The sequence below is a fragment of the Gorilla gorilla genome, chromosome 4, assembly GCF_029281585.2.
Source record: "Gorilla gorilla gorilla isolate KB3781 chromosome 4, NHGRI_mGorGor1-v2.1_pri, whole genome shotgun sequence".
Lineage (NCBI taxonomy): Eukaryota > Metazoa > Chordata > Mammalia > Primates > Hominidae > Gorilla > Gorilla gorilla.
The window spans coordinates 93,020,256-93,047,832 of record NC_073228.2 but is presented as its reverse complement, the minus strand read 5'-3'; the positions used below and the strand labels follow the sequence as shown (position 1 = coordinate 93,047,832).

General features: G+C 35.3%; 1 long non-coding RNA gene across 2 annotated transcripts in view; it reads right to left on the bottom strand.

Moving 5' to 3' along the window:
• Positions 1 to 27,577, bottom strand: part of LOC109026991 (uncharacterized) — a 59,652-nt gene that overhangs the window by 25,708 nt on the left and 6,367 nt on the right. For both annotated transcript variants that reach the window (XR_008680010.2, XR_008680009.2), the window contains exon 2: positions 12,035 to 12,096. This is a non-coding gene — a long non-coding RNA (uncharacterized lncRNA). The remainder of the gene's footprint in view (positions 1 to 12,034; positions 12,097 to 27,577) is intronic.

Here is a 27,577-nt window from a genome sequence, read left to right as displayed (position 1 = left end):
ATGTGCATTCAACAAACGTTACTGACTACGCTTTACACCATGCAAGGCACTAAAAGGGAGGAGGACAGCCAAGAAGTCTCAGTTCTCAACAAGAAGCTAAAAAAGAAATTAACAAGTAACTGCATGGCAAGCACAAAGTCATGACTATCACTGAAAAATTACAAACTGATTCCCTTTGAAGCCTCAGGAAAGAAAGCAGGTGAAATCATGGAAGTCTTAAGGAAGTAGGTGCCATTAAAAATAGTTCAAGAGAATTTCCCTGATTACATAAATTAGTGAATTCACTAGTGATGAGGGCATTGAAAGTAAAGGTCCAGAGGTTTTCAGAGTAAGTTACTCGCTTTCTTAAAAACAGCAATCTGTTTGTTCATCTCATCAAGTTAGTTTGGTGACATAAAAAAATTATAACTTCTGAATTAATGGCCATTCAGTATGAAGAACACTGAAGAAATTTCCTTTTAAGTTTCCTGATGGTAATTGTAGCTGAGGAATCTCAAGACTGCAAGTATCACAAGAATATTTTAACAATCAGGAGGTGCCCTCCTACCGTTGCACCACTTGCCCCATTGTGGAAGGCCACACTGCAATACAGTAGCCCCTGACCACATGTGGCTATTGAGTACTTGAAATGCAACTTTCTCAAACTGAGTTGTGCCATTGGTGTAAAATACACACTGCACTTCAAAGATTTATTTTATTTTTATTGAGACAGAGTCTCGCTCTGTTGCCCAGGCTGGAGTGCAGTGGCGCAATCTCGGCTCACTGCAACCTCCGCCTCCCAGGTTCAGGCGATCCCCCTGCCTCAGCCTCCTGACTAGCTGGGACTACAGGCACGTGCCACCACGCCTGGCTAATTTTTTTTTTTTTTTTGTATTTTTAGTAGAGACGGGGTTTCACTGTATTAGCCAGGATGGTCTTGGTCTCCTGACCTCGTGATCCTCCCGCCTTGGCCTCCCAAAGTGCTAGGATTACAGGCGTGAGCCACCGTGCCCAGCCCAAAGGCTTATTTTTTAAATAATGTAAAATACGTCCATAGTTTTATATCGATCACCTGTTGATATAATAAGATTTGGGGGTATACTGACTAGAATGCATATATTATTAAATTATTTTCACATGTATCTTTTTACTTTTTACTGTGGATACTAGGAAATTTAAAATTATATATGTGGCTCACATCATATTTCTCTTGGATTAGTGCATGTCTAAAGGCATTGTGAAGAAGAATAATTTTTTGAAGTGTATCATGCTAGAAAGGAAGGATGCACTGGCATTTTAATATGATTATTTGATATAAAAATAATGAGCTACTCAACACATGCTTCCCCATAGCTAGGAAAAACATAAACATTTCTCCTGATGAACTGGAATCTCCTGCCCCACTCTGATCTGATAGTAGGTGGCATCATTTCTATGCCTCTCTTTTTCCCCAACTGGCAGAAAGGTGAGCCTAAAATTCAAGTTATTCAACTGCAGGATCTTTGAGGGAGGTCCTGGTTTTCTGGTTTAGTTTTATCCTACGCCCTTTTATTACGTGCCTTTGTTTTAATCCTTATTTTAATGGTTTTATTATCATAAGTTACCAAGATAGCGTTTTGGAACCAAGAAGAGCTATGGAGAAACAAGAGAATGAATGAGACTCATACTATGGTGCAATCAGTGAGATGCCACCCTTCAGAGCTTGGAAAGACTCATTATGTCTGAGGCCCATCTCTCTGATACAGGTGTGAAGCACAAGCGATGTTTAGCAATACCAGCCAGGACACACATTTGGGATCACAAATATACAGCAGAAACTATTCACAGCTGACAACCACAGATCCATAAGACAGAAAGGCACCATATTCAAAGGGCAGAAAGAGCACTGAAGTCATGCAAGCAGCTGTAAGTAATAGGGTATCATATCAGGCAGAAGTAGCAGAGACTATTAGGAATACTTAGAAATCGGGCAGATGGTGGCCATCATCAGATCTGATTCTATTTCATGAAACACCACGGAGTGGAATTAGGGCATGGTGACAGCATCCAAAGATCCAAGGAAACTTAGCAGAGGCCTAGTCCCGTGTAGACAGAAGGGGACAATTTCCATATCTATAGAGCCACACTGGCCCCTAGGATATAATTCGGAATCATGGCTTCCCAGATCTAGTGAACTGCACAGATTCCAGCTCAGAATGAGCAATAATACGGGAGCCCAGCAGTAGTAGCAGGGCCACTATATGTACCCAATGAGGAAAAGAGAGTCAAAGGCTCCAAATATGCTTCCTATTGTTGTTGAGTTTGGTCCAGGGACTGATAGGTTTGCTGCAGGTGGGAGTAGATTCAGCACACTTTTGTTCAGGCAGAAGCAGAGCAGGGAAGGAAGATGTGGCAAATGCCTTCTCTTTATAAACTGGAGGGATTATAGTGGTGCCTATGCAACTCTTGTTCCAAAATCAACGCTTTAAGAATATTTAGGCAACTTTAAAAGAAATATTTCTTCTGAGCCTGGCCAACATAGTGAAACCCCGTCTCTACTAAAAATGCAAAAAAAAATTAGCCGGGCATGGTAGCGGGTGCCTGTAATCCCAGCTACTAGGGAGGCTGAGGCAAGGAGAATTGCTTGAACCTGGGAGGCGGAGGTTGCAGTGAGCCAAGATGATGCCATTGCACTCCAGCCCGGGTGACAGTGCGAGACTCTGTCCAAAAAAAAAAAAAAATTCCTCTTTGGTGGCTTTCCAAATCTATGGAAACCGTACTGCTTCCTGTTAATTCCTATTCCTCTCCAAAAATGCTTGTAATATTTTTAATATGGTTGTGTATATCCATTTTAGCACTGGTGCAATCTTAATTAAGGTTGTAGAAGAAGTATAGAATTTGTGGAACGTTGTGTAACTTTGAGAATCCTTATGACTACATTTTAAAGAAATAATTAACAACAAGGAATAACTAATAATTTTTTCAGCTATAGAGAGAGATATGAGAAGACGAGGACACAGGAAAGATCATGGCCATATAAAAATCAGGACCACAGAGTCACCACAAATTATCAGAAATATTCTAAGTCAAGTATACATAAACTTGACTATTTTCTTAGAGTGATTTTAAAAGATTTAGCACAAAAATGGGTTTCACTTCAGAGAATCAAAATCAATAAACATTTTAAATGAAAAGTAGTACACAACTGACTACAACAAAAAATGAGGAAAAGTCTTGGGATTGAATCAACCATAAATGACCTGTTAAATGTAAAGTACATTATGACTATATAAGCAAAATTAAAAAAAAAAGGCCCAAGACCCAATGAATTCATCAATTTTTTAAAAAGAAGCATGAGATCAAAGGTAGAAGTAAGTGGTGAATTTCACAAAGTAGACCTAGGCAATTTCAAATTGGCTGCTATACTCTTCAAGGTAAAGGACACAAACCAAAGGTACCTATATATACTTTTCATGATATTTATTTCAAGGAGACAGATCAAATTAAAAACTTCAAGAATGTTTTCTGCCTGGTAAATATTCCAGCAACCCACATAGGCACAGACTCAGACACTTAGTCCAATAGAACTCCAAAGAGGTTTTCCTGACACTGAGAAGAGGGGGTGAGTTTTGGGGGAAAAATTTTTAAAAATAAAGTACTTCCAGTCTATATATTGTAAACTCACCTATTCATGGATTTGTGAAATTTAGAAACAGCCTAATAAAAATTCTAGGACAACTGAGTTGTCACAATGTCACAAGAGCACAAATTCATATTGAGTGACTTTTCTAGTAATATGAACAAAACCAATATAAATTTCCCTCAACATATCAGAAATAATATATATTCTATTTAGTTCCAAGAAAGAAAAAAAACTTTTATAACTTGAGAAAACTCAAAATATATGACAATCTGTCACTAAATTAAAATAAGCTATAGTAATAAGTGACCATGTAAAAAACCCACTACAACTATGCGTTCATCTTCACGTACGAAGGCTATTTCTAAATGGGTCAGAGTAAAGCTTTGGCTGATACATGCTGATGGCAGAATAGGGCCAGAAATGAGCCAAAGCTGTGTGTATTCCAAAACTCATTGATATTTAAATCTGGAGTGGGTCTTTGTGCTTACATTTGAACATGTTGTGAGAACATGAGCCTCCTGTTGCTTTGTAGTAATACATGCTCATTCTTACAAAATGTTTGCCTTGTATGGTTAAGGTATTTTACTGAGGCTATAAAAGGAGGGCACATTACTTTGGTGGGGGGTAGAGGAGAATCAACACAACTATTTTGCTAGTGCACTACTGCTAATACATGTCCTGCAAATAGAAGCATGACCTGATGGGGAAGCTTTAAGAGACAAGAGTAGTAGAGACGTTGTCTTATGACTTGGGAGTGGGAACAAGGTATTCCCCCATAGGTATGTATTACTTCCCCTTTGCTGAAATAAGCGCAAGAAATAACTAATGGTTTTCTCTGCTATAGAGACAGAGATAGGAAAGGATACAAAAAAGACCATGGCCATAATAAAAATCAGGACTACACAGTCACCACAAATTACCAGAAGATGAGAGAAAAATACTCTGTCAACTATACTACTGACATACACTGGAATGTCTTCTTAGAAGAAATTTTAAAGGATTTAGTGAACAACCAGTTATTATTTCAGAAAATAAAAATTAATAAAAATTTTCAGTGAAAGGTAGTATACAATTGGCTATTATAATTGGCTGTTTAGTTCTTTGTACCCTCCACAAAATTGCAAGATATTTTTTAACTTTTTATTTTAAAGTAATTAAAATTTCACAAAAAACATGCAAAGAAATGGACGGGAAGGTCATGTGCACCCTTCATCCAGTCCTCATTCTCAATGTTAACATCTTGCAAAACTGCAATATTAAAACCAGGAAACTGACAATAGTACAATCCATGGAGCTTTTCATAGAATCCATAGATATTTCACCAGCTATACAAACAGTTATTTTTGTTTGTGTATGTGTGTATAGCTCTATGTCATTGTTATCACATGTGTAGCTTCAAGTAACCACTAGCACAATCAAGACACTTAACTGTACCATCACCATAAGACTCCCTAGTGCTACCACTTTATGCACACCCCACCCTCTCCCCTTCCCCTCCCTAACCCCTGGCTACCACTAATCTTTCTCCATAATGATCTTATTTCATGAAGGTTGTATAAATGAAATCATTCAGTAATGTATCTTTTTAAGACAGGTTTTTTTTTTTTCACTCAGCACAATTTCCTTGAGGTTCATCCAGGTTGTTACTCATAATAACAGTTTGTTAGTCTTTATTGCTGTAGTCTATAGCATGCTTATATCACAGTTTGTCCAACCATTCACCCATTGATGGGCATATGGGCATTTCCAGTTTGGTGCTATTACAGATAAAGTTGCTGTGAACATTCATGTTCAAATTTCTGTGTGAAAATTAAATTGCAACATTTTTAAGGGAATGAGTGGTGTTTTATTCACCATTGTATTCTCAGCACTTCATATGACACATAATAGGTAATCAAAAATGTCTGTTAAAGAAATGAATGAGTGAACCAAAAAATTGCCTCTAAGTGGCAGAAAATAAAAAAGGACTCATCTGTTGGGGGAAACCTAGTCGGGAGGAAATAGGCCAAGAAGAGGTCTTGAAGTGGCACTGGTAGTTTTAAGACTACAGCAGTGTTTCAGAAAGATTTCCGACACACGAACAAACACACATCAATCAGAATATTTTAAAATTTAATTTAAATATTGAGCTTCATATTAAGAAACTGTTTGGATTAACAAGCTATAGCTGACCTTTTTAAGAAACAACTGGGGAGACTTCCATTTCTAGCCAAGATGGACTGAAAGGGACTGGATGTGCCCTGCTTCCTGAAACAACCAAAAATAAACCCCGACAAAATATATGAAACAATGGTTGTCAAGACATGAGCTATCAGACCACAAAGGACGTTGATCCCTGAGGGAGGTGAATCCTATGCCGGCTCTGGCTTAAGCCCGTGAAGGTTTCTTAGCAGTGGCACAGGAAGGGCAACTAACTCAAGGGAGGCAAACTCCGTGAATCGAGGAAACAGAGCTAAAGATATGGGATAATAAAGTAGCTAGAGCTTACAGGACAGAGTTCAGGAGAGAGCAGATGCACAGACAACAATCTCTTGAAATCTGCAGAGAGTCTCAGAGATCTGGATATGTGCATGAGGAAGCTACCCAAGGCTGAGGAAAGAAGCATCGGAAATAATTATACGGGGAACAGTACCTGGCACCTTCCTAGGGCTGGAAATAGGCCTTTTCTCACCAGTCAGAATGGAAAATCTCTTAATTCATATGCAATTAGGTAGAACCTCAGTAGTGAGAAATGAGGTAGACTATGCACTGCTCTGGTCTCTCCTAGCTAACATTTTAATCCCAAAAAATTGAAAGCAAAAAGAGCCAAGTGAATCTATCTATATCTAGCTGGTGGCATAATCACACCAAAAGAAACAATTTTACATGACTTAAAACCTCAGTAATACATACATCTTTAAAGAGAAGAAGGGGGCTGTACACAGGGTGTACACAGGATGTGTACATCACTACTGATGGTAGTAGTCTTGGTATTATTATTCTGAGCCTGTTGTAAGTGTATTTGTAGCATAAGCAAATAAGTACGCTACTATCATTAAGAATTAAGATTGTAGGATGGTCAGCTGGGAAGAAAGGACATTGATATGATACAAGATTTATGTGACTAAATTAAAATCCTGTTGGCCTGTATATTAATAGGAAGTATTAGTGTGAGCTCCTGATGTATTTAATCTTAAAATTAAACACACACACGCACACTCTCACACACACACATACACACACTTTTTCTAGCTCTTTCCTTTGAAAGGGCCTAGATTAAGGACAAAGTCAGTAGCAATGAGCTCACTAATTTTAAGATTACGGTTTTCAAGTACTAGTTCCAAGACAAAAAAAAAAAAAAAAGAACTAAAATTTCTTGGATAATTGCCTGATTCCAGGTTTGGAAAGGAAATATTAAAGATGAGCCTGTTATATTTCGTCACACCAATTATCCTGGAAGCTCTCAAAAACTTGAGGTTCTTTCAAAAACACAGAGGAACCAACTGAGATAAACTTTGAGTAATCAGAGATGTGACAAACTGGGCATTCATAAGTATGATAACTGCAATAGCTTGAAGTGCATTAATGTTCATAATGAAATTTTTTAAACCATTGGTAAACTTTAGAGGATGTTAAGGAACCACACATTATATTAAGAACTGATAAAGGGAGAGAATAAAGCATCCATCCTGATTTTCTTATATAAATTGAAACTCTAACAAACTAGTTTATCTTTATAGAAGCATTCCACCCAATAAATAAACCAGAAATGACAATTATATTGCCATTTTTCAAGCTCTAAGGAATAAATAGATGTAGGCAATGATCAACAACACCTGTTAATGTCACAAAAACAGAAAGAGCCAGTAGTCTTGCCCCCCATCCCCTAAATGAATTTCATCCAGTTTCTAGAGTCTTCACTACCCATTAACAGGTAAGAAACAGGGCTGAGGAGCTCATTAAATGACTCTGCAGGAAAGCATCAGCAAATGCAGACTATGGAAAGCTCTACAGCACAAACAAGGAAACAAGAAACAAGGAAAAATAAACATAAACCTATAGATTAAGAGGAGACATATTAACCAATTACAATGTATGGACCTTATTTGTATCCTGCTTCAAACAGTAAAGAATACAAAACTTTAGGAGACAACCAGAAAATTTTGAATATTGGTTTTGTATATTTGAGAATAGTAAGAAAATGTTGACTTTTTAAGTGTGGTTAATTTTCTAGATGTGGTTCATTTTTAAGTTAAAAAAATCTTATCTTTTAAAGATACAGACTGAAATGTTACCAGATAAAATGATGTCATGTCTGGGATTCGCTTCAAAATAATTTAAGGTGGAAGTGGAAAGTGGAAACAACAATTATGAAACAACCTGGCCCATGAGATGATAGCTGTTGAAGGTAGGTATAGTTATACAAAATTTCATTACACTTTTCCCTCTACTTTTCTAATATATTCTGAATTTTCATAACAAAAAGTTAAATACACTTAAAAGTAGACAAATACATACTAATTTGAGGTGGTGGTTAAGGACTCAGAAGTTACAGTCCATGTGTCTGAATGAAAGTAGTTTCTCAAACATGCAGATATCAGAGATTTGTAGGATTCCTTCAATGGAGAACCATGTTTTCTCCACACAGAACACTGGTTTCTGAGCAAAAGTAGGCCCTCTTTCCGAAAACAGATCTGACAATATGAAAGTGGTTGGCTACTTAACTGAAGATACCAAAAGGAAAAAAAAAAAAAAAGGACACCAAAAAACTGGGCCTACAAGTGTGGTTGTTGGTTCTCCTTGTTTTTTTTTTTTTTTCAAATAAGGCTCGGTTTAGGAGCAGTCTAATAGAGCATGTGACTGCTATACTTCCAACAGTATCTTTGCAAATAAATACAACCCATACAATTCAATTGTCCATCCCACTTTTCCTGTTTGTTTATTGCTCTTCAACAGCAGTTTCACCTCATGCTTTTTAATTTTTTCATTCTGAGGCAAGGAAGAAGGATCTTTAGAGATGTTAAAAAAGTTTCCTGAAGTCAAGTAATTCATTAGAAAGTATGTTTTATCCAGAATCCTATTGTTTCTCTGCAGAAGGAACACTCAGTAGCTTGTCCAAGGTTCTGCCAAAGGAAGTCTCCTCTCTCTCGCTTATCTGAATCCTATCCTTCCAAAAGAACATGCCCAGGTCCAATAAATGGAGTTCCTAAAAGGACGGATGTCTCCCATTTAAAAAAATATTTCCCAGAGTCTCTAGGTTCAATGTCCTACAAATAATCAGCATTCAAGATATGAATTTACTAACTTTTAAAATCTATACAAATTTAAAATTTTCAATATTATTTTATACACAATTATCCTATCTATAATATTACTGTCTAGCATTATTATAAAAGTATCATCACAAATCCTAATGATCATTTCCACTAAACGTCTGAAAAGGTCATGGGAGATTTAAACTCTGATGTGTGCTTTGGAAGCAGAATCAGCTTTTGGAGAAACAAGGCTAGGGAGCACTTTTTGAGGCCGATTACATTTTTGGAATTATTTGCCAAGTTGTATTGCCAAGTTGCATTGCAGAACTTGTAAGAAAACTTTTTCCTTTTTTTATTTTTATTTTATTTATTTATTTATTTATTTTTTCAGATGGAGTTTCACTCTTGTTGCCCAGGCTGGAGTGCAATGGTGTGGTCTCAGCTCACTGGAACCTCCACCTCCCGGGTTCAAGCGATTCTCTTGCCTCAGCCTCCCAAGTAGCTAGGATTACAGGCGCCTGCCACCACGCCCGGCTAATTTTGTATTTTTAGTAGAGACAGGGTTTCACCATGTTGGTCAGGCTGGTCTTGAATCCTGACCTCAGATGATCCACTCACCTTGGCCTCCCAAAGTTCTGGGTTTACAGTCATGAGCCACAACACCCAGCCAATTATAACTAAACTTTTAAAAATATTTGTCCCCATAGTTAGAATTTTCATTAGTGTATTTATCTTTTTCATGTAGTCTTGTTTACAAAGGCCATTTTAAAAGTTGCTGTCCCAGGCTTATAAAGTAATTTTATAACGTCTTCCTATCGACCATATGAAAAGCATTCATCTCTGAGAAAGTATCATAAAGAAATTCTACTGTAATAATTCAAATATTAAAGTAAACATAAAAAATTATACTGTATGACAGAATACCAAAAGAAATAGAAAATCTCTGCAAGAGGGTATTTAATTTCTGATGAAAACAAAATAGTACTCTTTACAATTTGGCCTATCACAGGACAGTATTTCTCAAAATCCTGCTAAATTAATGTTGGAGCACACTTCTTCAGGCATTAATGATTTCAGTAATGGTCAATGGTAGTTGATACAGATAAGAAATAACTGATAGTGATATCAAATCTATACATATTTGACTCTCCCCACATTTCTAAGTGATCTAGAACAGAGCTAGGTTGTTTATATGGTAGCCACTAGTTACATGTGGGCTATTTATATTTAAATTAATTAAATGTAAATAAAATTCCAAATTAAGTTTCTCTGTTGCACTAGCCATGTTTCAAGTACTCAATAGCCACATATGGCTAGTGAGTACCATATTGGATGGTGCAGCTATGGAACATGTCCATTATCACAGAAAGTTCTACTAAACAAGGTTGGTCTACATTAGAGAGGTTACTACTGATGAATGGAAAATCTCAAATATATACATAAATGTGTGTGTGTGTGTATATATATATATATATATATACACATTTATTTCTATAGCAATTTTCCTTTTGTTATAGCAGGTTTCATTAAATATGTCAAATTTAAATTTTTTTCTGGAAAAATTTATATTTTAATGTAAACAGTTAAAATTGTGCCATGAGCATTGTACTATAGATTTTCATTTCCCTTGTATTACAAGGAGAATGAATTCAAAAGATTCCATTTTCTCAAAATAGTGAATTATAACATTACCTGGTCTTCCCCTTCAATTAGCATTTTCTTTCTTTATAAACATCTATTCTAAGCCCTCTCTGCTTCCAATTTTACTCAGCCAAAGCCCACTTTTATTATGCAGCAAGGAAATCCCACTTCTGGCCTCAAACTCCACTTTCAGTGGAGTTTGGTAGCACTTCCGGTCTCAAACTCCACACTTGTGAAGTTTGTGAGTTACATAAAAAATTAAATTCCTAGCCAGGTCTTCCTATTGGGTGAGGAGGCCCTTCCAAAGTTCCAGCGAATTCCTTAGTCTGACAACTTTTCTCAATTCAGAAAGATGTGTTTGGTAACATATATTAAAAGGCAGAAATATGCAAATGCATAAACAATAGAATTTGACATAATTATGTGATAAAGTGAAATGCTCCTGCAGTTAGTTATTGAACATGAAGGACCTCTCTAATTCTTCAGAGAAACTGTGAGATAATCTCTACCATTTATGCTTAGCAAGGAGCCATGCTGCAGAGGAAAAGTAGAAATACACACGAGTGACAAAAGCAAAAAAATATATATATGAAAAACTCTGAAACCACCCTCGATGAAAAGTAATATGTCTGTATTTAAAGAGTAGGTAAATCATATAGTGAATTTAGAAGGTAAAAAACGAGGTCTATAATTACATGAGTATATAGAAAATGTTAAGTGTTTTCATGAAAAGGTATATAAACAATAATGAATAATCATTTCACATTGAAAACAATTTAATTTTAAAAGGAGGTAGTACAAATAACAAAAAAAAAAGTCGAAGTATGGAAATAGTAGAAATTTCAAATATTTTAGGAATGTCTTTCTCCAGAGTAGCATGTTGTTTAGAAACTAAATTTCCACAGTAGATTTCATAGCTCCTGAACATGAATTAAAACTTTGATATTAGCTGCAGAAATGTACATTAGTTTGTGCGGAGGGGATAAAGAAAAAAATGTGCCAACCTCCCAACAATTTCCCCAAACAGATTTTTGCATCTTGGTCATTACACTTACTTTCAAGATTCTTTTCTTGGTTTAAACATGTAATCTTGTCTCTTTGCTCACCTGCTCACTCTTCAAGCAAGTCTACAGCCAAATAAATTGCCATACATGTTTACCAATAAACCATTATTTTCCAAGGAATTTTTTCTTAATTTTTAAAATTTAACAAGTTTAACTACAATTAATAAAGTACTCCCGGCACAAGGACTCTGAAACATTGTTTGGGTCTTGGAAGAGTTTGAAACTTCCAATTCATTAGGACTTTGAGTAGCTATTTTGTACCTAAGAATGAGAATTGATGGAGAGAGTGGTACTAAGCACATAATTTTATGAAATATGATGAAAACATGAGAGTTTTGTTATGACGCACGTAACAATAAAGAACCTGTTTCTTTTTAGCAGGCTCCTAAAAAGTACCTCCCTTATAATTATTAAATAAAAACACTCACTTATTCAGTACTCAGCTAGCTTTTAAGATCTGAATAACAGAAGTACACAGTGAGAGAGGTACTTACATGGTTTCCTTGGATACTGGATGATGCCATTCAGGTCTATGTTTTTATCTGAAAGTGGTGCCCTGTGGAGAAACGAGGCTTGGTGAGTGGCTGTTTATACATAGTAAGTAAATAGGAACTTTGTTTATTTTACAAAGCATTTTTTATTTTGACCCAGCTTTCCTTTTCTCATCACACCCAACTCCTGTAAACAGCAATAATATGGTGGAACAGGTACTCTGTACAACTCTTTTTAACTCCACTTAAGAAATCATAATTATTAAGGCAGAAGCTCAGAATGCTTTGGCTAAGGATGTTACTCCTTGGGCTGCTTTATATATCTTGACTATTTTATTTATGTCAGACATATTAATGAATATTGCCTGCCTCTCTATTTTCCTCAATAGGAATATTGCTCAAACCACTAATAAAGAAATTAGTCTAAAACATTCACATAAATGATAAATGTCCTTACCTTAACCAAAAGATAAGAGAACTCAAGCTTTAGCCAGTTTCTAAACATGAAGGGTTTCCATAGACCTTAGCTGCCATTTTACATGTTCCAGTGGCATCCTAGATTCCCAATAGTTTTAGTGCTATGAGCATACAATTTTGACATTCAGTCCCTCAGAACTACACACATTCTAATTTTGGTAGTATGAATAATCTCTCCTATGTGATAAGTTATTTAACCTTCTAATATTTCTTAGAATCGAAAAGAACAAATGAGCTGCAGCAAAGAATGGCAAATAACTTTTATGCTTAACACAATTCAATAACCTGAAATGAAGTAAGTATGTGCTATGTTTCCATTAAAAAGTTTCCAGCCACAATTAATTGAACGAAAACTTGTCTTGTTCCAAGATTATTCTTGGAAATGTAATTTTAAAATCTGCTTGAAATGAGGAAACTTACTTTTTTATACCATATGAAAGCAATTTCATTTTTTAGGAATGATTTTTGGATAGACTTCCGATTGGATATTTTCCATTGGAACTAGCAGCATAGGGGGTCGGGAGGGGGGAGGGGAGGGAAGCAATTCTGTGTTCTTTTGCCAGCACTGACAAAGGTCTGGTTGTCAGTGATACCTTTACAGCTAAATTTACTCCAGAGTGACAGAAACAGGTGCACCTCGGCCTGCCAGACACTTGTGCAGAGAGATCACGCATCTCACGGCTTGACGATCAAGGGGGCAAAGCCTCGGTCTTCATAGAAAAGGAGAGGAGGCAAACGCAGCCCAAACTGGGGGGTTTCTCTTCAAAGCCAGCTGGTCTGGCTTTATTCTACAGGAATTTTTTTACCTGTCAGGGTTTGGACAACAAAGCCCTCAGCAGGTGCTGACGGGTACAACTTCCTGGAGAAGCAGAAAGGCACTGGTGAGTTTCAATTGCCAAAATATATTTTTTAATCTCTAAAAGTTAATTTTGTTGTCTTGAAAGAGGCACCACTGAGGTACCTGTGTTCACAAAGTTGATGAGACCATTGGAATCAGAGCCAACTCACTCAACAGTGGGTTTGCCTTGTGTGAAAGTAAAGCTGTTACCATGTAACAATTCTTTAGTTTTTTTTTTTAGGTTTAAAAAAAGATTCTATTTTTAAATATTGGTCTCTTTCATTACTGTTTTCAATATTTGGAAGATGAAGAGTTAATTACATTTATAATATTACACGATTTAACACACATTTTAGTCTCCTTTTTATCTAATTCTGTCATAATCTTTTCTGAATGAAAAGTTATTTTCTAATAAATCTCCCAAATAAAAAGGTGTAATGGTACATACTATTTTCAAAAATTACATGTACTGGGTTTTTTAAAATGTGTGCATGCTACAAGAACATGATTAGAGAGAACATGCAATTAACTTTATTTTAATACATTTTTAAAACATACATTGCATGTATAATTAAATAATTTAAAATATATTGCATGTTTAATAATTAAATAAAAGTAAATTGTATTGTAGTAAATATTATTTAATAATTAAAAGTGGCAGTATTTTCTCATTACTTTACAAAGAGTGTCTTTTGAGAAAAATCTTTGAAATTAACAACCAAGAAGGTATTAAAGCATGTTTTTACATCACTGATTTCCAAAATTCGTATATTTATATATTTTTTATTTTTATTTTGTTAATTCAAAAGTTTAGGCAAAAATATTTTTTTCAGAATAGGACTTTAATTAATGCAAAACATGAAAAAATGAGACCACATGTTAGGACATATTTTTAAAAAGTGATTCTATTTCAGGGATTCATTCTTTTAACTATGCTTCACAGCATTTCTCTACAAACTGTTGTATTATAGTAAATTGAAAACATTTATTTAAGCAAGTAAGCAGCTCAAAGCTAGAGCCTATACATAGTAAACATATGAAACCATTTTAATAACCAAATTCCATATTCACAAGCAACATGGGCTAATGAATTTAAAAGAAACAACAGTATACATTGATGAAGAATGCTATAAATTATTATGGATAAAATCAATTTTCTGGGCTGTGGGGGGTAGAATTGGTGCTTAAGAAAGAAAAGACTCCTACCAATATAAATTACTAATACTATGAGGCAATTGTTTTATTCTGATGACCCCAGAAATAACTTTAAATCTACATCCTTAACACATGATTGTATAATGGAAAAAAAATAAGGTCTGACTTTTTTAATGACCACTGTACCTGAAATGATTTTTAAATCAGTGACGACATGGATATGCCACAAATGTATAACTAACATACTCTTTTAAACTGTTGTAATTACTGTTGAAAATTATGAAACATTTGTGGTTTAAAAAATTATCAGAAATACTCCACCCAAACAAAATAGCTAATATTTTAAAAACATAACGTTACCCACAAACATTTTAATGAACCCCTATTTTAAAACATTAAAACCCAAATATACTTTTTATTATAAATTGTTACATATATATTTCAAATGATTAAAACATTTAAAAATATATATGTATTTATTGCGATTTCAAGCTGCTACTTTCATATATATTTTGTCATGCTTCATTATGTTTCATTATATTGATTCAGACACCTGAGTAACTATAGTCGCTAAATTTTTAGAATAACTTCATTAGTCTCTTAAAGAATTAGTATGTATTTCATGCACTTGAAAATTTTACTTGTATTTTTCTAGTCTGTTAAATACTATATTCCTAAACAATCACAATATTTACTTTTAAAGATGATAGTTACTGCAAAACTGAACAACATGTGTTCTTATGTCAACTTCAGAATTGTATTTGTTAAGTTTTCACATGCATTACCATTGGCTATAATTATTACATTGTCATTAAGTATAAGCAAACCAAAAGCTTCTGCCAAACTATTGTTTATGACTCTGTCAATTATTTAAGTATAAATGAAGCTATTGGAAATAATATTAAATATAGCTCAAATATTTCAAAATAACTAAAATTTATCATTTTAGCTGTGCCTGAATTGTAGACTTAATCTAAAATCCCATTTTTTAAAATTTTCATTATGAGAGGCTGTAAATTCTTGTCCACCACGCAGCTATGTTTGTCCTTTCTAATAAATCTTCAACATTGTGTCACAAAAAAACCTATGCCAACTCCCTCAATGTATGGGAATGGTTTATTTTAATAAAATATTGGAGTTTAAAGTAGCATTGATTTACACCTGCTCTAAATATTTAACATTAAAACATATGCATTTTAAACATTATTTGCAAGTTATCTTCCTATCTTACAGATAGCTTATTTACAGTGGAGAAAAATTGTTTTCCTGTTTCAGAAAGACACTTGGAAAAACATGTTATTTAACCTTATATATTAATAGGGAAAATCTTGATTCTCCCAGTAGTTAACTTCAATTAATTATATTTTAAATATCAGCCTATTTAATTTCAGTGCAACAAAATTTCCAGCTAAAATGGTTTACTTGTAAGTATTTAAAGCAACAAAAATATTTTGGCAGCTTTATATGTATCTCCTCATTGACCAGCCACCTGACTGACAGCTGTCAACTGTCCATGTGCCAAATGTAACCCAGTAAAGATAAAAATTACATATTACTCATCCCTGTTGATAATACCTGGTGCCAGTAGGTTTTCAAATAGGAATAACTAGACTATAGATAAAAAACAAGTAAGTGGGGAATCATTTCTACTGCCTACCATTCCTCCTTTGTCATTAACTCATTTCCCTTTCTTTTTCTTATTGATCCCTTTTCCGTTGCTGGCCATATCTACAGAGTTATTTTCCTTAAAGGAACTTTCAGAATATGTTACAAGTCTGTGTCCATGAAAATACTGGGCAGCCAGGTAATGATGCCCACACATTTCTTTTAGTCATATTTTCTTTTGAGCTCATAAACTATTTCGGAGTTATGGGAAGAAAGCTTCAAAGCTTTCAGCTTCTCATTTTCAAAGAAGATGAAATCAAAGAACAAAAATGAAATTTACCAAAGGTCACCAAGGTGGTGACCTTTATGTAGATACAGACTTGGGTCTGTTTCCCAACTTAATATCCAGGGATTTTTTTTCTAATTAGACTTTAAGCATGTTGACTAGTAAACTATAAGTAACAATGATCACATGGAAAGTTAATGTGAATTATATTCCTTTGAAGAACCCTTTTCAGTCACCAAATTTAATACCTTGTTAGAGAAATACACATTTTTATCACAGCATATTAAAATGTAGTTCTAAAAAATACAAACACTATAAATGTACTAAAACATCTATGGTACAAAAGTTTTTTATTTGTCTTACCATTTAAATGGATTTCCAAACTGGAAATATTTATGAATGTATATGAAATAGCAGAAATAAAAAAAATTATCAAAGGTAATACATATATTTAGAAGATAAATGTAGAAATCAAAAATATAAGTTGGAATATAGGGTTTTTTTTAAGATTGGGAGTAATTAAAAATACAAAATATACTATCACATAAGTATATGTATGTATCAAGTGCATAATACATTATATAGTTCATATAACTGACTTAACAACTGACTAGCTTGTGTGTGTGTATATATAACTATCTTATATTAATTCCAAAATTATTAATTATGTTAGTAAATATGGTCTATTTATATAATTTGTTGATAATATTTGTGCAATATATTGATCTGGTCAAGGTCATAAAAATATTAATATTCAAGCCAAATATTTGTCTTCTGGATCTCCAGAAAAGAAACCGTTTAGTTGAAATCTACCACATTCTGAATTTATAAGAATTTATCTTAGTCCTGGGCTTTGGAACAGTACTTGCTTATAAGAAGTGTTAGCTTTAAAACCCAGACATGTAAATTAATAAGAAAAAGAGATGCGGTAAAGCTTAAAATATTGAGAAAAAATATGGAAGGAAATTGTGGCTAGGGTTCCCCTGCAAGGGATTGATCTAAAATAATCAACATTTTTATGACTAACAACACCATTTAGCAACTAAATTGTATATCTAAATTTGAAAATATATTTGCTTATTCCATTACATTTAGTCCAAATCAACATTAGTCATTAATCAACAAACCATTTAACAATATGTAATAACAGTATGCAAATCAATTGCAAGCAAAATAGTAAGTAGCATCCATTTCTAGCAATTTGAAAGATAGGCAAGTTTAATCATTGCCCTACATCCCAAAGGGGTTTTAGTGAAAATAAGTGACTTGTCCCGTATCTGCTTTTGAAGGATCATAAAGGCTTCCTCATTAGAGTTAAAGAGTGTTCTTCAAAGAGCACCAGAGCAGAAGTAGGAAGATTTGAGTTAGACTCTCTGTTTCACTGCAAAGTCATTTTGTGACTGGAAACAAGTCACTTAACCTCTGTGAGGCTAATGAATGGATGGGCCTTTTTGGCCATTTTGTACAAATCATAGGAAAGGAAGTTTTAGTTATCCAATGAAAGATATTTCCTCTGTTTCGTGTGAGGAAGTCTCAAAAGGAATCTGGAATATTATTGGTGGGTTCCTGTCTGCAATGACTGGGCCCCACCCTATCCCTATTGCTATAAGTAGCCCACCATGTAAGCATGCCAAGTAATTAAAATTGACACAGTATCTAGCCTGTGAAGTCAGTGGGGAAAACAAAATCACTTTGCAATATACTCCAGAGCAGCAGGCCTTATTTTTTCCACTTGGGGACCCTAGTAACATACAAAAAGTCTCATTCTCAAAATTATATTATGACACGAAGCTTTGAACTTTTCAGTATGCACTATAAGGCTGAATTGACAAAAAAGTACTGAATGGTCATTTAATATTTTTAATTTTATAGAATGAGAGGACAATTTTTAAACTTAGAAAGACATTCTCCACACACACTGCTGTAAGCCAGCATGATAATATATTTGTTTATGTCAAGAAAATGTTGGAACAAGAAACAGTGTTAAAAATATCTGAATCCTAGTACAATATGTCTGCTACATATAGGTATTTAGGTTATGTATGATGAATAAATGGATTGAAAGAATGGATAAATACAGCTGGGGAGTTCAATATTTTTAAGGAAAACTTGTAAACTAAAGCAATACTTTTGCAATAGTAATAATCATTTATTATTGCTATTTTTATGTTCATGAGGACAGAATTAAAACACGATTAATGTATTTTTTAAAAAATCTTAATACAAAAGAGGTTAAAGACCTAAGATATGGATCACTCTGTTGACAAGGTTGGCAAAGATGTGCAGGCCCTTTATGACTGCTTGGCAGATGGAGGTGATTACTGAGGTCACAAGGAACATCTGCATTGACCGAAAATCTCTTTACAGAGAAGCCACATTCCTCAAGTGACTATGACCAGTGCCAGTCCTATTTTCATGGAGTCTAGGCTCACAGCACCTGGCAGTCACTGAGGGATGAAAATGTTTGGGAGTCACTTATCACCAATGGTAGAGGTACCTGGATCTGAAGCCCATTTTACAGGTTTTGCAGAAGTATCAGGACCCAATGAACCGATTCCATCCAAGAAAAGATAATGGCTATCCCCTCAGTTAAGTAAAGATGAAGAATTGTACAGAAATTTGAGATAATTAGGTTTCCATATTGCTTAACTGGTTTTCTAATTTCAACAGGCAGAATATTTGTGGCATGTCTTTTTTCTTGTTTACAATTTTGAATCAAGATTCATCTTACTATCTTGAAAGGTTCTCATGACTTTAAAAGTTCCACAAAATTTGTTAACATTAGTGGAGAGAACAGGAGTGAATAACAAACGGAGAGAAAAAAAAATTATGGCATTAGAGGGACCTGTGGATCTTATGCTTCCCCTCACCTTAAGAGAGTAGCATGCAAATAAGTGCTATGGAAGAACCACCTGAGGAGCCTGTTACAATGCAGATTCCTGAGATTGCAGCTAAGTGGGCCTGAGGTGGGGCCCATGAATCTGCATTTTAACATGCACCTGGGTGATTCTGAGGCACTTTGGTTCTTTGAGCTAGACTGTTAACATCCTCACAAGGAGCCCTCTTTTGTGAGGAGGATCAGTTCTCCTGCTCTACAGTAACAAGAAAACTAACATTTAGTGATCCCAAGTCCCAAAAGATGAATGGGAGCATATGCACACAAGTATAGACTTTACCTTTTAAAATGTATTGTCTGCTATAATTAAACACTACTGTGTTGAGTAGTTCATTTATTTTAATTATCTTATGTAGACTGGAAAATAAGTGTCATCAAATACTAGTGAAAAGCCAGAAAAAAAATCATTCTCAAGTTTTTCTTAAGTTTAAGATGCTAAACAATACAGCTTGAAATGTGATAAAACGGCTTGAGCGAACTCTTCAGGGCAGTCATTCAAACAATACAGACAGTGCTTATTATGGAAAGTATGCGAGCATAGAGCATACACATTCACCAAGTTTTAGAATGCTCAATTAATCATCACTGACCTGCGGAGTTTAAGAGGTTATAGCCCACTGATAATGTGAGAGAAACCATAGGCTTTATTCTCCTGTGGGTAAGTTTATTTTGTGGCCACAGGCTACACAGACTAGAATCTCACGGCTACATAAGGATGAGATGAGACTGTGTGGATGCATGAACATAAATCCTTCACAAATAATATATAACCAACACAAGCACAGACCTTATTCATTGTAAGTTAATCATCATTGCAATCAAAGAGTAATTACAGTGATTAATAACAAAAAATAATCATAGAAGTTATTCTGACCATATTATCTATAACATGCATCATCAATTGTTTAGAAATAAGCTCCTTTAGTGAAGATATTTTATTTTTAAGTGATTCTGATAAATCAAAAAAGAATAATACCCTATGGTTCTGAAACAGAAAATGTAATTTTCCAACGCAAAGGAAAAATCCTGTTAATAACCAGTTGTGCGTGTGTGTGTGTGTATGTGCATAGCTTTACTGAGTTCACAACTGATACTAAAGAATTTACAACTGAAAATGAAGAGAGGAAGCAGAAAAGACGAAGGAAGGAAGGAAAGAATGAATGAACGAATGACAGATGGAAGGAAGAAAGGAAGTTAAATGGAATAGTTGGGAGGAAATCTGTTGGCTAGCTATTTAGCCTTTGCTAAAGGGGTCAAAAGGAATAAGAAAGTTGTAGAATGTTTCTTACTTTAGTAGTGTTCAAAATCTTTTACTTAGAATCTTATTTCTTCCTTTTGAATCTTGAGTGATGATTTTTAATACAAAATTGCATTCCATTTGATATGGATACTCTTTATTTAAGGATTTAAGACTACACTAAGTTGGGAAATATTTGTTTATGTACCCCATCTTTGCACATAGGAAGATGCTTTATCTGTGATTTAATAGAGGAGATAGAAGGCAGAATGAAATTTGCCCTCTGTCCCTAAACCTCTCCCCAACCCTTTCAAATTCTCTCTTTCATCCAACAAGCAGTACATATTCTCTTCAAAGAGTTCTTAAACCCTGTTCAAGACATTTCTGGATAAATAATCACTAATTACACCTCTGGTGGCTTTGGTGGGGCAGAAAGGAGAGCACACAGGGTAAGTCTGAGTGACAACATAGTCACTATGGTACAAGGGACACGCAGTGGCTGCCTGCCTCATATTGCAAAGAGGGAATAGAAAAAGAGACCAGGGGAACAGGTAATGCAATGTACAATTTTTTAAGTATATAAATTTTCAAGGAGTATCTTAATATTTTGCTGATAGAGAGTTCATCTTCCAATCCCAACATTTTCAAAAACAAAATTGCTTCCTCAAGTAAGGGCCAGGTTTCCCATTTGCTTGCATCCAAGGCTTAGATCTGTGTGGACAAACGAAGTGGCTGCTGGCGGGAGGGACCTGAGACATACTGAAAGTGCTCCCTAAAACACCACCTGACCAACACAGCAGGGTATCTGTGGAAGCATGGATACTCCTTTGGATTATGAATTCTTTTCAGAAAACTTTTGAAGAGAGGTTCATTTAAAGTGATTGCACAATGATACCGTGTCATGGATTAGGCGGCTGTAGTGGCCGGCTCCTCTGATAGAACATAGTTGGAAAGAATTCCGGGGACATAAAGGGGCGGCTGAGGGATGAAACGACTTTGTAGGTCGCATCAGTGGAAGGCCCAGAGGAGAAAGAAGCACTCGTGAAAGAGCTATTACTGATTGTAAAAATTGCTGCTGGGTGAGTGGAGCATGCCAAAGTGAAAGCAGGGCCTGCTGAAGGTGAGTATAGGGAAGAGAGTGATGTAAAGACAAACTTTCACAACATCACAACTGCGCATATGCTACACAGATAAGAGCCCTGATTAAAGAGAAGTTCACTGGGATCTAATAGGAAGCCACTAATTCAACATATTTATGCTCAGTTCCCTTAAATTTAAGATTATATAATGAATAAACAATTTAGAAGATGTCTGAGGTAACTAAAAAGTAAAATCTTGGAGCATTATTCTGGGCAAATGGGTATGTCATTACTTTCATAAGTCTGATGAAATCCAATAAGAATACCCCAAAAAAGTTTATCTAAAGACAATATTATATAGAACACTGACAAGGATAATATAGTTAGCAGTCCAACATGTAAGACTTCTCGATATAATACATATTAACTGAATAAACATACGACCATAAATATGTTTATATTTACTTTATATATCAAATACTTTACATAAAATAACTGTTTGGAAGCATGAAACTGACAGAAAAGAAAACATCTTTTAAAATATCATTACATAACTACAACACTGAGATGTTTTCCAGGAATATGGGGTATTTCTTGAAAGTGAAATGGCATATAATAGCTAACATTTATTGAGAATTTTCTATATGCGAGGCACTAAGTGGCCACAGAAGTACAATTTCATGTGCTTCTCTCAGCAAAATCATTATCATGGGTAGTTCCTGCCACCTTCCCCATTTTACAAGAAGGGCATTTAGAAAATTAAGGTCAAAACAGTTATTTAGTGTCTAAATGTGGATTCTGCTCCAGAGTTTCCTAGTTACCCTCCGCTGCCCATTTTATACTCTTTGAAAAGAACATTTCCCATGCTGTTTATACATGATCTATAACTATTAATTTAGTGAAAATGACTTTTTAAAAAATTACCAGACCTTTTACGAGTGTTACTTGTCAAAACTCTCCTTAAAGGCTATAAAATCATATCAAAAATACTTTGAAATTCCTTTTATATCTTCAATTAGTGTCAATTTATGAGACAAATATCAAATAATCTAATGCTTTATACTCAAATCTTAGTTTTCATCCTGTTTACTACATTTGGCTTGGATTTACTTTTGGAAAAAATTCATCCTTGATGATAAGGATTTGCCAACAATCAGGCCAGTTTTAAGACTGTGTAGCAAATCCCTGAGGAGATTTCTAAATAGACTTGAGCAAAGACAACATTACTGAAATAAATGAATAGTCTTCTAAAGTGTCTACCTTAAAGAGGATGACATGCATTTAGATATGTATTTCTGAAATATTTTCTGGTGGGACAAAAATATCTATTATATTATCACTATAAGTGAACAAACGTTATGAATACAAGGAAGCAGTATAGCATCATAGCTAAGGGTAGAGTATTGGAAACAAACACATTGGTTTTATGTCGTTTGGCACTTAGGAACTATGTGGCCCTGGGCAGGTCATGTCAGCACTCAGAGCTTTAGTGTGTAAAATCTGTAAAATGGGGACAATAATCGTACATGTCTAAAAGGTTGTTCTTTGAATAAAAGAAAATAAAGTTTATAAAGCAATTAATACAGAGTCTGACAAATAGTATGTGGCCATTAAATGTTAGGTACTTCAAACATTCATTTCGACCCACATTCTAATAAGATAGTATTGTTTTTGCATATATACTCCAGATATCATTGTATTATGACTAAGAACATTATTGATTTAAAAGATTTAACTACACATTTAGTATAAATGAATAAATAAGTAATAGTCCTTAGGAAATCTGGCCTTTTGTTTGAGTCTTAGACTCAATCAGTACTTTGGTGAAACAAACTGGTTTTAATCACTGACTTAAATTTAAAAGTTTTATTGAGTTTTACTTTTAATTCTCACCATATTACAAAATAATTTAGAAACTCCTCCCAGTGAAAATTAATTCTGTTTCTTCCTAAGAAATTAGAATATTGATATAATTATGTGCCTCCTTGTTCCAGAATTTCTATAAAATTACATATTGAAAGCATGTAGATCTATGCATGATCTTACCTTCTTGAAAACATCACATTTTCTATTATATTGCTTGGTTTAAAATTTAGGATTATAAATGAAATATTTTATAAATAATTTTGTAAGCTCCAGATAAGTAGAACATAGTCATTTAAAAAATTACCTAGAAATGGCTGGGTACAGTAGCTCAAGCCTGTAATCCCAGCACTTTGGGAGGCCAAAGTGGGCGGATTACCTCAGGTCAGGAGTTCAAGACCAACCTGGCCAACATGTTGAAACCCCATCTCTATGGGAGGCAGAGGTTGCAGTGAGCCAAGATCACACCACTGCACTCCAGCCTGGGCAACAGAGCAAGACTCCATAAAAAAAAAAAAAGAAAGAAAAAGAAAAAATACCTAGAAAGATAGAATAATGTACATTTTGCCATGCGGTAGCTCTTTTCCTTCTTTTCTAAACTCTTCTGTCTTAACTTGGGGTCTTCACTTAATAACTAGTGTTAGCGTGAATATCAGATATAAAATTTTTATTGACATTCTCTAAGTCTGTTTTTTTCTGTAATACATACTTAATCATAAAATCAGTATAAATCATAAACATCTCAGGTGGGACTTTATTAGAACCAAAAATGCAAAATGACTATGCTTCTGTTTTTCAAGAAATGGTACAGTCCCCTAACAAAGCTGTAGTGTTGATCATATGTCTAACAGAACTACTTCTAGGTCCTCTTGAACAGAACTCTCCATTAGGCATTCTGTGGGCTACCCCTTTCCAGCAGGCTTTTGCCCAACCCAGTTGCCATAGACGGCCATCAGACATTTGGAATGACATCAGGAGACAATCTGAGCGGACTCTGACCTAAAGAATTCAAGCTAGGGGGAGACTGAAGATATCAATGTCATCTTGGCTGACAACAGCATTCCAAAGGTCAACCAGGGTGAAAAGAGGATAGACTCTGAGTTTTCAGTGCCTTTTCAGCAACCAAGTGGCTAACAAGTATAATAAAGCATCCCCCGAAAAAAGAAAAAATATCCTAGATGCATGATGTCAGTGAAAGGGAAATAAGGCAACCTGTACACTTAAGTCATGGTATTTTAAAACATTTTACCTCTTCCAAGGTAAATCTCATCCTGAACCAATTCCCACCTCTCGGATGACCTACTTCTTTCTGCTGTGATAACCCCAGTATAGGTGAATAAAGAACTTAATGGTATAGAAGTGGAAATTCTTTGCATTAGATTAAGAATGGCTAATTTTTACTGCAGTTTGTCACTTTTCCAGCCCTGTGCTTTATGCTGAATAGCTCATTTAATCCTTATAACAAAGTTTTGAGGATAGCACATTTTGTTCCACATTTTACAAATGAGGAAACTGAGACAAAAGGAGATTTAAACCATATGCATAATCAAACAGTTACCATGTGATACAGCCAATTGGCTGTTGGCCACACAGCCTCTTCCAAGTCAGACCAGCCTTCTCAGTTGTCAGCCATGGAGAAGGTGAGGCCTTCTTCCATGTCTACAAGCACCTGAAGAAGTGAAACATTTTCTCTAAGGATACTGGATTTTAGGGAGAATGGGAAGAATGCTGAACCACACGCAAATGGTAAATTAAGAAGAGAAATAAAGACAATAATTCAAATAAAAATGTAAATCTACACTTTTAAAATAATTTATTGTTATTAATTTAAAATTATTTAATATTCATAAGTACTCTTATTTGGACACTTCGGGGATCCTTAACTAAGGGTTAAGTTAAAAGGTAACTACTATAAAAGAGCAGAATTAATACCAACAGTTCACTCCTAATTAACAATAAGATATATAGAATACAAACATGGCATTAAAAACAAAACAAACCCAAAAGACAGAACAAAACAAAACAATAAAACTAATAAGAAAGCTTATGCTTTGACTAAATCTTTATGATGTATTCTGTTGCCTTATATGTTTCAGATAGTGTAATTTGTAATAATGTTTTGTTTGGGCCGGGTGTGGTGGTTCACACCTGTAATCCCAGTACTTTGGGTGGCCAAGACAGGCAGATCACGAGGTCAGGAGATCGAGACCATCCTGGCTAACATGGTGAAACCCCATCTCTACTAAAAATACAAAAAAAGAAAATATTAGCTGGGCGTGGTGGTGGACGCCTGTAGTCCCAGCTACTCAGGAGGCTGAGGCAGGAGAATGGCATGAACCCAGGAGGTGGAGCTTTCAGTGAGCCAAGCCAAGATCGCACCACTGCACTCAAGCCTGGGAGACAGAGCGAGACTGCGTCTCAAAAAAAAAAAAAAAAAAAAAAAAAAAAAAAAAAGTTTGGTTTGTTATTAACATTTCTGAGCCAATTCCATCCTAGTTATATCATAATCAATGTCTCTGATATCTTTATCAAATTTGAGAAAGATTATGCTTTGCTAAAAATTTTCACCTTAGGTGACACCTTTCCTCCCTGACCTTAAGAATGCTTTTTAGCTCTTTAAGAGGATAATCCCATTTCCTCAGAATTTTTAAAGTAGAATGAAGCACAGTGTTATCCCAATTAGCCTCTTAGAAAAGGCATTATATGAATCTATGACACTACCAATAATACATTTTTAGTTTGGGAGATAGTATTATTCCCCATGCTCCTCATTCTTTGTTAAATGGAATTTCTTCCTGGAGGAATACTTAGCAGTATTTTTTCTTGTAAAAGGGTACTCTTGCCTAAAATTTTCAGTCAAGTTGACTTTCTGTAAGATGAATTTGCCTAGAAAGATGTCCTTGTCTGGCACAAAGTATACTGGACCCTGTTAGGGGACCTTATCTTCTTTCCAAATTTATGACATAACTTTGGGGGCATCACTTAACTTCTCTGGGCCTGATTTCTCTTGCCTATAAAAAAATTAGGTGTCTGGGTGAAGTGTTCCCCAAGGTCTCTTTCAGCAGGAAGATACTGAAAGTCTGACTTTAAAGCTTCTCACACTAGTGCCAAGTAACAGAAACTCCAAGAGTGTCCTAAAATGTGGCTGGTATCAGTCATAAAGTAATTTCTTTCTTTCTTTCTTTTTTTAACCAGCATTCATTTTGAACTCTATAGCAGTATTCTCCAGCAGAACTTTATGCAGTGATGGAAACGTTTGACATGTCGCTGTCCAGTAAGGGAGCCACTAGCCACATGTGGCTATTGAGGACTTGAAATATGGCCAGTGGAACTGAGGGACAGAATTTATTTTTATTTTATCTTATTTTAATTAATTTAAATAGCTACCATCTTGGTAGCCGCTAAATGTTTCAAGAACATGGTAACATAAACGTTTTTACACCTTCGATGTAATTGAGTATTCCACAATGCCAAACAGGTCAAAGAACAGCACAGATATCTGCATTTAGTGACAGCATTTTTGTAAGACATCCCAGAACCGTTCCCCTGTGTTAACAAATAAAGGGGGTACAAGGGGAAAGGAAGTTTTCTGTTTTGTCTTTAAAGTGTGTGTTTTATCCTGAATACCCTACTTCTTGCTTTACTTTGTGGCTTTTTCCTAGCCAAAACTCGCACACGCGTTAGCTTAATAGAGCTATGAGTTGGCTTTTGTTTTTTGAAATATAATTCCTTAGATGCTGAGAGCTCAGACTATAAAATCCAGTTTGGGGCCCGTGTTATTTCCTATTGGTCTGTCAGGTGAAAAACTCCGGCTGGCCAGAGTGGGACAGGGGCGGCGGCTAGACCTGCAGAGCCCCTCTTGCTCTCCCAGGTTTGCAAAATGGTTGGAGCGCTTCGGGCAGCCTGCGTCACCAGACGTGGACCGTGTGCCAGCGCTTTGTGCACTGTTAAAGGGTGGGTTCATTTTACTTGGCCCCTGGTATTTTCGTGGGTCGCTCTGAGCCCATCCCGAGCTCTTTTGGATCGCATTTCTCCAGCCCAGGATCCCAAAACCAGACCAGCAGGACAACTACCCCGGCACTGCCACCGCCCGTTTCCACAGTCCACCCA